The sequence below is a fragment of the Misgurnus anguillicaudatus genome, chromosome 17 (assembly GCF_027580225.2).
Source record: "Misgurnus anguillicaudatus chromosome 17, ASM2758022v2, whole genome shotgun sequence".
NCBI lineage: Eukaryota > Metazoa > Chordata > Actinopteri > Cypriniformes > Cobitidae > Misgurnus > Misgurnus anguillicaudatus.
The window spans coordinates 29,051,268-29,063,831 of NC_073353.2; the positions used below are offsets into that span (position 1 = coordinate 29,051,268).

The 12,564-nt window shown below is 36.7% G+C and overlaps 1 long non-coding RNA gene across 6 annotated transcripts; it reads right to left on the reverse strand.

Annotated features, from left to right (window-relative positions):
* Positions 1 to 987: 987 nt before the first annotated feature.
* On the reverse strand, positions 988 to 9,599 carry LOC129419304 (uncharacterized). 6 transcript variants are annotated; one of them, XR_012358373.1, is made up of 9 exons: positions 9,483 to 9,562; positions 5,040 to 5,071; positions 4,749 to 4,834; positions 4,567 to 4,653; positions 3,203 to 3,264; positions 2,922 to 2,955; positions 2,675 to 2,788; positions 2,472 to 2,593; positions 988 to 1,415 (listed from the first exon to the last, which is right to left on the reverse strand). It is a non-coding gene; the product is annotated as an uncharacterized lncRNA (long non-coding RNA). The 6 variants fall into 6 exon arrangements; XR_012358374.1 differs by lacking the exon at positions 9,483 to 9,562 and adding an exon at positions 5,693 to 6,125; XR_012358370.1 differs by having other exon boundaries at positions 4,749 to 5,071; positions 9,483 to 9,599.
* Between the last annotated feature and the right edge of the window lie 2,965 nt (positions 9,600 to 12,564).

A 12,564-nucleotide genomic window follows, 5' to 3' on the forward strand; every position in this document is an offset into this window, starting at 1 on the left:
TGATGATTCCCCAACAGATATTCTACTGACTATCAGTATCCTTGCAGGTGCATGTCAACTAATTCCACTAACCCTTACCTCTTCCCTAACTCCACCCCTTACAGTCTACTAACAATATAATGACAGTTAGTTGACATATAGTTGCAAATTAATGAGAGTTAGTTGACATGTATTTCAAAGTTATTTATAGTTAGTAGAATGTCTAAAGTGGACTATCAAAATAAAGTGTAAACTAAAGGTATAATAATTGTATGCATTTGGAGCAGATGCTTTTATCTAAAACAACTTGAGCTAGAAGTAGGGTTTGTGTACAGTGAGGACTAGTCTCGTCGGTGTTTAAACTGCTAATGCTCGCTGTTAAGGTTCCTACAATGTAAGATTATTTTTGTTTGTTATAATAAATACTCTTCAGAAATGCATCTCCGGCATTTTCTCCTGACAGTCACTGGGGTAGAACCCTTTTAAAAAGTGCATCTTTGTACTTAAAAGTACATATTAGTAGCTCAAAATATCAAAAGTATATCTGAAGAGTTTGCTTCCAAAACGCAAAAAATCCATTTTGACTCATTTCTGTAAAAATGTGTTTTCTATACCAAGAAAGTGACAAGATGAAAACCACTTTTTTCTGTAACAAACTTTCAAATAGCATCTTTAGGTTATAATAACATTAAAAATTCAAATCCATAATTTGATTTTTAAAGATTTATTATAAACACTAATCATTATTTTTTTCAAAATGCTATAAATCTATTGAATCAATATATAAATGTGTATTCATCTTTGCCATGTTACATTCATTTTGTTGACTAGTGGTATACACTGATTAAACATTAATGGCATTAATCAAACACTCACTTTGTCATATTAGGAACACTGTCATTGCTGCTGTTCTACTTGGGACGTCGTCGCTGAACTTTTTTTTAAAAGCAATCAGCTGTAAAATGTTTTAATCCTGCTCGATTTTCGTTGACTTCGAGTGAAACCCAGCTAACAAAAAAAGGTCCCCTGGACGTCCCCTAAATGTCCTCTGCGAACGTCCCCTGGACGTTATCGTGTAGGGTCCCCTGTTACGTCGAGCGGACGTTCGCGAGGACGTCCTCCGGACTTTCACAAGGACGTTTGCAGGACGGTCAGCGGACTTTCGGGACTTTTAGGGGACGTTCGCCTAAAGTCCTCAGCACGTCGTTTTATTTCATTACAACCAATGAAAGCAGACACGCTAAACATGGTTTACCACAAAGTTATTTTATTTTTGTAATTGAACAGTTGTCATTTTCCTGTGCTCCGTGTTTGTGTGTGCGCGCGCGAGCTCCCGTGCGCGTGCCTGATCTCCCGTACTTCAGCTCCGTGTGTGTGCGCGTGTCTCTGGCTGTCTGCTGGACTCCGATGTCAAATATTTCCGTTTGTCTTCCAACCTAAAACAACGAAATGAACACATTTTCCCAGACATGGATTAGCTTAAACCAGAACTATGCCTCAGTTTAATCATGAAATATAACTAGTTTTAACAAACATGCCTTACTAAAAACATTACTTGTGTGCATTATGATGTTAAACACAGGGCACTGATGTATTTTAAGATTTCCCTGTCTGGGAAACCGCCCCAATATGTTTAAAATGTCTTGCAAAAAATCGGTAGCAAACATTTAAAAGATAAGGGAGAGAGAATTCTGTGCTAAAACTAGAAAGCATGCACAACTCACTTTTACCTAGTATTTCATGCGTATGGCATTATTGTTGCTGTTACAGTTCACTCAAAGTAAAGGTGGGTAAATGTGGACATACAGTACTGTGCAAAAGTCTTAGACCAGCATGCTACCATTAGATTAGTTGTTTTTGCAATTGTGTAGTGATCATATATAATTATTTCTCAGTGTCTTTATTAGAATACATTTTATGTGTAAATGCAAATCAATATGAATATGAATACTCCCAGTATGGTTTCGGCTGGTGTAGCAGGATTGTTTTAGAAGGGTTTTGGCCTTTTGTAGCTGGTCAGGCTGGAAGACCAGCTGACCCACCAGCATATACCAGCTTGGCTAAGTTGGTTGGCTGTCGGAGCTGGTTTAAGCAGGTCCTCCAACCTGGCACAACTGCTACGTCAGCTGGTCTTCTACCCTGACCAGCTACAAAATGAACATACACATCTCAGAGAGAGCAAAGCTCACACAGAGTATAAAAATAGTTTACTATGACATAAAATAATGTAAGTTGTCTTATACATTGATTTTTGATATTATTGTAGGTTTTTGTGTTAAAGGCATCTTGAAGTATACTATGTAGAGTATATCATATTATATGTATCCAAAGCATCAAACATTATTTTTGTTTTAAAAAAAGACTATTAATTGCTATTAATGTTTATGTGCTATTAACATTTACAATGTACATTCTTATTTACAACATTACAATTTACATACAATATATACACAAAAATAATTTTGAGATGTTTGGGATTCACACAGACTCACTATAATTCATTGTTAGTTGCAAGTGTGAAACTGAGCTGCTGAAATTCGCCCTGTGTAACTGTAGCATCCTCCTATTTCCCATCTCCCAAACTGCCTCCCCTTTGAAGAAACAGATAACGAATCTACAAACAAAAACAATCCGTAATAAACATGGGTAAAACGTCAGCAGTGACTAGTAATGTTGCATGTGTTATGGCACATACCATCTTTTGAAAGTCAGCTTGGCTTGCTCATTGTCTGCTGCATTTTTCCAGCCACTGCTGTGGTGTTGTACTGGATTTGGTCTACTTTCAGAATGATTCTCCACTCCAGGATTTCTTTCAAGAATGAGTTTTGAAACATTAATAACATTACTAACTACACCAGTAAAATAAATGAACAATAAGTCTGTCTGGAAGAAAATGCCTATCAATATCAATAATTTAAGATAAAAAATAAAAAATACTGTACCTTGATTCATTATTGGAAGAAATTGACTGATGTGCTGCATTTGTGATAAAAAACAATTAATTAGATTTAAAAATTGATTATGTAAGTATTGTAGTAACTGTTGTAAAATGTTGAATGCTCTATCATTTGTAAGTCACTCAAGGCATATGCAAAATTAATAAATATAAATCAAGTAATCATCATTATACTACAAATACTGTACACTGAGATTAAGTATATTGTTTCTTAATTCCACACAAGTATAACAATTTAAATGGCTAATAGCATTAAAATGTACTCACAATAAGGTGCCTCAGGCAACATCAAAACATCTTTTTGCTTTTTCTTACTGGTTGCTCCTCATCTATAAAAGAATGATAATATGAAAGTAAATCATAGTGCCCTTATAGTTTCACCTGGCTTCTCAGCTGAAAAAATACTAATTGCTGTTAATAATGATTCATTTTCTTCACTTTCAAACTGGAAATCTTATCCTCAGGTCTAGAAACAACAAGACAAAAAAGTAGTATTTGATATTACTAAGAAACTTACACAACGAATCCCACTGTTTAAAATCATGTAACAATGAATGCAGTGACAATGATATCACCTTCAATAATGATTTCACTTTTAGATAATTTACTGTCCTACTGAACTGTGAATAAATGTGCATTTAAAGAAAATAATAGACGACATGCATTTTTTTATCATTCCAACTCTTGGTCAATATACATTACTGTGCAAAAGTCTTAGGCCACCATCAGCAGCTTTGTTGTTTTAGCAAAGTTTTAATGTCCGTCCATTTTTTTTTACTCTTTTTATTAAAGGAGCATTTCACCCGTAGAAACATTAATCTTTATTGAAAGTGTGTCATATTTGTAGTCGAAATGTAACATACATTTCGAATTTGGTGCCTATTTGACCGAGAAAAGGGGTGTTTGATGTCTCACCCCCTCAACAAAGATATTGGACTTCCTTCTTTCAATGATGCAATATGATGATTTTTACATCATTGAAAGAAGGAAGTGCAACACTGAAATCTGTATTTCTCCTGTCTCAGGGGAAACAGAGGGAATGATGCATGACCATTCAAAAACATGACTGGGGTTCTAACTATACAAAGCTTAATGCAACTGGGTGAAGTGTCCCTTTAAGATACAAACAGAAAATACAGGTAAAATGTACACAAAATTAAAAACAAAACCATTTTTAGAACTAAATGTCTTCTTCAGACATCAGTCAGTATTTAGTGTGAACTCTCTTGGCACTAAACACATCTTGAGTTTTTTGAGGAGACTGAAGTCCTGAAGTCATTCGATTAGAATTAGAAATTAGGATTTAATTTAATTTAGGTTTAAGAGATCCTTCAGTTGCCTGCTATTGCTCAAGTGGAAGGAGTTTACCCTAAACACTTGACACTTCAGCTTATACTTTTATACTGTTTTTAATACTACATACACATTTCCTGTATTTTCTGGTTGTATTCTAATAAAGAGACTGAGAAATAACTATACATGATCACCATACAATTGCAAAAACAACAAATCTAATGATAGCATGGTGGCCTAAGACTTTTGCACAGTACCTCACATAAACATTGTATATTTGGCTTGCCAGTATTTGTTAAGGTTAAAAGGAAGTTTGGTAATTACTTTGCATGCTTTACCTGTGTGAGAAAATAGGCTACTCTGACTGCATATTGTCCACAGCTGTTTGTCCAGAATCGCACATTATTTATTTTGGTCTCAATACCCTTCAGATAGAAACAAGCATGTTTGATTATTTTTTCTATGTAGCTGACCTTCATGTTTATAATTTGTATTTTATATAACATGAACAAAATCTTACCACATTCTTTCACTCTATAATCACAAGGATGGTGCTACCTCAGCCTTATTTTGTTATGTAAAATGAAGCAAAACAGCACAGGAAACCTGTAAGTAAAGTCCATATAAATCTGTAAGTTCAGCTTTCAGTACACAAAGGCAATGTACACAGTTAGCCATCTCAAACCTTAGGCTGAAATTGTTTTCCAATGTTTTTCCCGTTTTCCTGGAAACATGTACGTTGTTTAATCTTAGTTTTTCTCAAACCAGTATCAATATTACAGAATAAAATAGGCTGATCTGCTGAACTTACCTTTTTGGAGGACATGTTTAGATGTTTAAAGGCTGAGAAAACAAAATAAAGAAAGTTAATATATATACACATCAAAATATATTAAATGTTAAAATGTTACCCAGATGTACCCCCAACCCTTCCAGAGCTTTTATGTATTATTATAAGAGATTTGATTCAATTTAAGATTTTTATTCAATAGGCTTTATGCCCAGCTGCACTACTTCCTGAACTTCAGCCAGCTCATTGTTTCCTGTCTGCCATTATTGGACAAACGGATTAATCCAGGTGTGTCTGATTATTGTTGTTGTGACTACTGAGGTCAGGCACACCTGGATTAATCAGTTTGTCCAATAATGGCAGACAGGAAACAAGGAGCTGGCTGAAGTTCAGGAAGTAGTGCAGCTGGGCATAAACCCTATTGCTACCATTAAAAATGTTTAACCATATTCCACTAAATAAAAGTTTAAAAATAAAGTCTAAATGATATATTTATAGGCTACATACATTCTGGCTGGTCCATTATGCTGCACACTTATTAAAAATAATTGAACCACATCTACAAACTTATTTTGGTGATTTAGCCCACAAGTTACTTAAACTGGCATGTCCATTGTTTTTAAAATGAATTAAAATCCTTTTTTTACTGCGTTTGCCACAGTATTCAATCCTACATGTTATTTTACTACAGTACAGTAGGTGGCGGTATACTGTAGTGTGCTGATCGTGTCCGCATCGTCATACGCGCCAGTATCGCTGGAAGACTGCAGGAACAGAAACCCCTGGAAAGGTAACTTAGGAGTTTTAATTTAAACCTTAAAATGTGGGAAGAATCAATTCGGACAGAATCTCGCGCACGCTCACACTTGTAGGCCGTTTCTCAAACGGAAGGCTGCATCCTCCGAAGGTCGAATATGCAGGCAGCATACGTCATCAAGCCTGGTTTATTTTAGTTAAATGAACATTAAATTCGCAAGTCATAAGCATATTACAACAATTTACGATTAACTGAGAATAATAGTTAACTTTATAATTGTTAATATTCTTAAATATGACAGTCTTGATGACGTAAAAGTTATACAGCCAAATGCTACCGAAATCTTACCCTGTGACGAAAACTTGACGAAATTACAAACTTATCTAACAATTAACTACAAAATAAACGGGATGTGTATAAAAAATGACGAGATTTAAAGGCGCTTTTGCTTATTACCTCCACCGAGACGTTGTGTCAGTTGAAGTTTGACGTGTGAGGGCTCGTGCCAGATAATTCAAATGTTCTCGCACGCAGTCAGGAGGCTTGTTTGACTTAATGCGGCGCCGCAAGAACCGACAGTCGGATGACGTCAAAGTACCGCGAGAATGATTCAAGAAATCATATTTCGTCTCGCTCTCGCGATACTTTGATTACTTTGACGTCATCCGGCTGCCGCAGGCCACCATATTGAGATGTGAGTCAAAATATATACTTTTATAACCATATATGACATTTCAATGTTGTGACATGTAAGTTTTCCTGGCTAAAATAATAGAATTTGGTCATATTTGTTAATAAGATTATTAATAAGTTATATTTGTATATTTAACTTGTATAGCAAGTTATATTTGTTGGAACAAATAAGGATATTGTTAATAACAAGCTGAGATGGTGAGTTTTCTGGCTATGGTTTTAAAGGATGTTTAAGAAGGGGAAAGAAAGAAGGTACTTTGGTTAATTTCATTTACATGCATAGTTCATGGGGAAATTGTTCAGAGAAAGCATTCAAACACAACCTAACATCTGATGCTTTTTACTGTCTCATGCTTTTCTGTGTTCCAGGGTCCGATGTCACGATATGGCGCTTTTCCAATGTAGGGTACAACTTGGCTCGGTACGATGCAGCTCAGCTCGCTTTCGTTGCTTTTCCAGTACAGTTTAGTATCGCTTCAGAGTGGGTGAGATTATAGGCAGGGGTGCACATAACTGGTGCGTATGTGCAAATAGAAACAATTCTAGCGTACCAGCGTTGCTGGAATTTTGTAACATAGTTAGCTAATTTACTTCGACAAAAGGGATTTCTTCGGGCATCAGTGGTAAGATATTTAGTGTGTTGTTAGCAGTGATCCGCATCTCAATGCTTCAGACAGCTTGCTAGTACAAGTATACATTTATATGAGTTAGGCTAGTAGTTATTTATAAAGATTACATAAGTAAAAAGCTATAACTAAAAGGCTTATTTTATGTACATCATTGTCTACCATGTTTAAACAAAATAGATATGGCGAAGAGAGTAGTCAGGAGAAAAGTGATGATGTCAGCATGTAGGATGTCTGTGCTATGAATAGTATGAGTACCAAGTAACATCTCCAGGTGCTACTTTATGAACCAGGACAAAAAAAGTTATGTGCACCCCTGATTATAGGCTTATTGTTACAGTTGCGTCCCCTCTACTGCCGTAACATCATCGTAAATGCGATACAACACACACACACAACATGGAGCAACAGAGTATATTAATGGAATGCAGCCACAAAATCAAAATTGACACCCACAAGTAGATTTTCCACTACCTCTCTCACATGACAGGTTCTGTACAAACACCCGGTACCACCCGGTACCTGCACTCCGCTGACAGAACATTTATGCCTATACTTTTGGTTTGTTTTGGATGCGGAGCCATGCGCAAAGTTACAAAAATGCCATGCAGACATGGGTGCAGTGGTGTGCTCTGCATTTTTGTAACTTTGCACATGGCTTCGCATCCGAAACCCATTACCCCTCCCTCAAAAGTCAGCTGTGCTGAACCGGGTCATACTATGCAATGGAAAAGCATCAAAAGTGTCCTACTTCCTGGCTTGAAGGATTTAGGTAAGCAAATTTATCTGACACACCAAAACCTAAAAGTTTAAAAAAAAAGTTTGAATTCTTTCTTGCAGTGTAAACACGGCATTTTGATCTTAACATTTATTCACATTTAATGAGATATGGAGATTTGTATCTTTTACAGATGAAGACATACATTTGAGTGAGACGTTTTTATGTCCATACACTGCGGGCCACCATACATGAAAGTCACCATCATGTTTCTACAGTAGCCCTAAATGGACAAACTGTTCTACAGAGCGTGTTTCGTCCATATGTTGATATTAATGTATATCATTTAAAATATGTATATCATTATAGCAAACATACATGTAGACCGCCGGTAGGCAGTATCCACGCGTGTAACCACAGAAGCAGCTTGGCCAGTTTAACTCACAAACGAAGAAACCGCCGATTGTTGTGTATGTTTTGAGAAGACCAGCAGCAGTGGGGGCCGATGACACAACATGTATGTAGCCCGTCAGGTGTGTGGTTCCTTTTTTCAAAATATGTGTTCAGCGCTTTGAGAGATCCTGTGTGCATCACATGTCTTGTCAAAATAAGTGCCTGTTGTAGATGTGTTTAAAGGGTTTAGGATAAAAGAGACGCTCGCGTTTGCCAGATACTCGCATAATCTCATGTGTAATCAAAGTTTACTGTTAAGGGAGTGTCTTGTGTGAACGTGAGCGTCTCTTTTATCATAAACGGTTTTGACGCATGTGCAGCAAGCACTTATTTTGACAAAACACGTGATGCACACAGGATCTCTCGACACGCATGACACATATTTTGGAAGAGGGGACCACACACATGATATTCCGAACACTTATTTTGAATTAGCGCCCCTCGGATGAGGAGTCACGAGCGCCACTGACCAGCATTATTCGAAGTAGATAAACAGTGACCAATAACAGCGAGTTAAGTCATTCCTCAACTTGGCCTATTTTTGTTCTCACCGTCGCAAATAGAAATGGCTATGACGCAGTTTTTTTTTACCTGATGGGAGGGGTTCTAGTGGACCAATAACAGCGCTTGTGGTCCGCGTAGAACTGACACGCTATTAAAAATCAGGCTACGCTCAGGCTATGGATAACCTACGGTGTAGACCTTACGCACGACTATAACATGGGCTTCAGATGATGACATTTTTGTCCTGTGGCAGCTACCATAGAATCTCATTGTGTTTCAAAATTGAGGTTGATTTCTATTCACAATTTCACCGCTAGATGCCACAACAAAATATAATACACCTGTAACAGATATAATTTTTGAATTGAAATATGGTTTAGCAAATGCTGAAATTAACATGAACTAAGATTAATAAATATTGTAGAAGTATTGTTTATTGTTAGTTCATTGTGGCAAATGCTAACAAATACAAGCTTATTGTAAAGTGTTATCTTTGCAATTTAATACTAAACTTAAAAATTTGTAATTTCAGAGTGGTTGAAGGTTAAAATGTTTTGAGCTCATTTGTTAACAGTTTGTGAATAGAAAAAAAGGAAAATTATGAAATTACAAAGTACACCTTATTTTGCAGTTTAACCAACACTTTGACCGTTTAAATGATGGGTGTAGAATGTGAGATATTGTTCAAGTTTACATGAGGATGTATGTCTTACCTGTATCTTTTTTATTGTTCTTTTCCAGCAGTTTCAGCGTTGGACTTGTGTTCCGCGTGTTTGGCCTCTTTAGCACTTGCTGTTTGAAAGTCATTCCTTGCAACAGATTGAGTGACTGTCATTTCTGTTTGCATTGCTTTGCTTTCATTTGAATCCTTTGCAATAATAAAAGTTTTACATGTGAGCTGTAGTTGTAGATTCAAGTTTGTTTTTCCTATATAGCCTAATGTATTTGTATAGATTTTTGCTGTGTGACAATTATTTATCATGCAGTGCTTCATATATGAGAAAGACAACGCTTGAAGAACCACACAACACCGTATCATATTAATCAAAATAAACAAGTACTTGCACTTCATTTATATTTAATCGGGTGATATGTAACTTCACAATGGTGGATTCTTTAACTATTACATGAATATGTGCATTGTGATTTCGATTTATTGACGATAGTTATGTCTTAGGAATAGTATGGAAAATCATTTACTAAAAAAGACATGGTGCCAGATCTTTATTCACGTTAAATGTAAAATTATTGTACAATTATAAGCGACTTTAATGGGATCTATGTAATAAAATCAGTAAATGGTCTATATAAAGGCCATGTTTTTACCATACTAAGTACTTTAAACATAAAGAAAAAATATTATTAATATTAGATACTATAAACTTCGGTTTTCATTAGTAAAGCCATAGCAAAAACATCATTTTTACTTTGATGTCTGCATGAAAGGGTAACTCTTAAGTGTAACTCCCTGCCTTATGGTTAAATGTGTATAATGGGTTTATATTTAAAGCTTTGAATGGTTTACGTCCCCGGAAGGTCCGCCAGCGAACGTTATTTAGCGGACCATATGCGGACGTTCCCGGAAGGTCCGCCAGCGAACGTTATTTAGCGGACCATATGCGGACGTTCCCGCAAGGTCCGCCAGCGAACGTTATTAAGCGGACCATATGCGGACGTTCCCGCAAGGTCCGCCAGCAAAAGTTTTTTAGCGGACCATATGAGGACGTCCCCAGAAGGTCCGCCAGCGAACGTTACAATGCGGACCAATTGCGGACCTAAGAGGACGTTCGCAAAGTCCGGGGGACGTCCCCTGTTTGCTGGGAATAATGGAAAGTTTTTCATAAGATCTCCTGGGGTCAATGTGTTAGCATGACAGAAGCTTGATGCTGTCATGTGCGAAACAAGCAACAGCCGGCATTTTTCCTTCACCCGAGTGCCTCACGTAAATTATTCGATTTTGATGGCTTACATTTCTTCTCCGCCACAGAAAACCACCACAGGTTTAGCAATGCCATTAAAAGTATTATTTTGTTTTTGTTTGTTTGTTGATCACGAAGTAAAAGATTAGGAAAACTAGAATTTTGTGTATTTAACGTGCCGCCATTGTTGTTTACAATATGTGGAATGGTGCTCTGTGATTTGTTGAGCGGATTTATTGCATTCTGCAGAAAAAAGAAAAGTGGCGTTTATTGCGTTTTAGGAAAAATGAGAGAACAGATGACAAAATAGCACAGCGGACATTGTATTTTGTGTAAAATTAAGAATTTATTTTTAAATACCGTCTTGATACAATACTGATTTTGGCGGTAACTCGTTTTTTAAAAATGTCTTGGAGACAATCTCTTCATCTGTACCTTAATAGTACATATTAGGACTTTTTAAAGGGTACAATCCCACTGACAACTTTTTAATCTTTGTTTTTGAGAGTGTACATGATGAAAGAGCCAACAGCAAGGCAGCTTATCTGATTTTGTAACAAAACCATAACTGTTAAACCTTGCTTTCTCAGCACTAAATAATATCTGCCCTAAAATTTAAAGCCACGTTTGTTGTGTACTTACTTTTCTGACCTTTGCTTTTCATCATTTATCAAAGATACCACACGGGCATTTTAATAAGGAGTACCACAAAACACTCTTGGCCACTATTTGCTTTATTATCTTACATAACACTGGTCAACCTTACACAGGTATAATTCCAACCGCTGGTGCTCAGATTATTGTGATATACCAAACCTAAAGATCTATCACAACAGTAAAAGACAGCACACGCGTCTCATCTCTCTTTGTCAAAATATGCATCTACACCCCAATAGCTTCTCTAATACCCTGTATTTTCTGGTTTCCAAGAGAGAGATTGAATTCCAGCCTGAGCCTTTCTTATGACTTTGTGCACAAATACGATTCCGCATTATTTTGGGTTGCATTACAGCAAATGCATTGTGTGCTCACCTCAAGGGTATATTTCTGAGAATATGGATGCTGTATATGGGACGGCTGAGAAATGAGAAACATGGGGGAAAGACAATGATTAAAAAAGGCAAGAAAAAAGAATTACTTTTATACATTTTGTGAAATTAAAGTAAAGCCTGCTATTTGTAGCCAACCTGGGGTTGAAGGGACATTCCACTTCTTTTTAAAATATGCTAATTTTTCAGCTCACCTAGAGTTGAACATTTGATTCTTACCATTTTGGAATCCATTCAGCTGATCTCCGTGTCTGACGCTAGCACTTTTAGCATAGCTTAGCATAATCCATTGAATCGGATTAGACCATTAGCATCACGCTAAAAATAACCGAAGAGTTTTGATATTTTTCCTATTTAAAACTTGACTCTTCTGTAGTTACATTGTGTACTAAGACAGACGGTAAATTAAAAGTTGCGATTAGGCAGATATGTCTAGGAACTATACTCTCATTCTGGCGTAATAATCAAGGGCTTTGCTGCCGTAACATGGCTGCAGCAGGCGTAGTGATATTACGCACCGCCCGAAAATATTCCCCTTGGTTACTCTCAATAGCAGATGACTATTTTGGGGCAGTGCGTAATATCATTGCACCTGCTGCAGCCATGTTACATCATCAAAATCCTTGATTATTACGCCAGAATGAGAGTATAGTTCCTAGCTTTAATTTTCCGTCTGTCTTAGTACACAATCTAACTACAGAAGAGTCAAGTTTTAAATAGGAAAAATATCGAGACTCTTTTGTTATTTTGTAGCGTGATGCTAAATCTGATTCAATGGATTGTGCTAAGCTATGCTAAAAGTGCTAGCGCCAGACCCGGAGATCAGC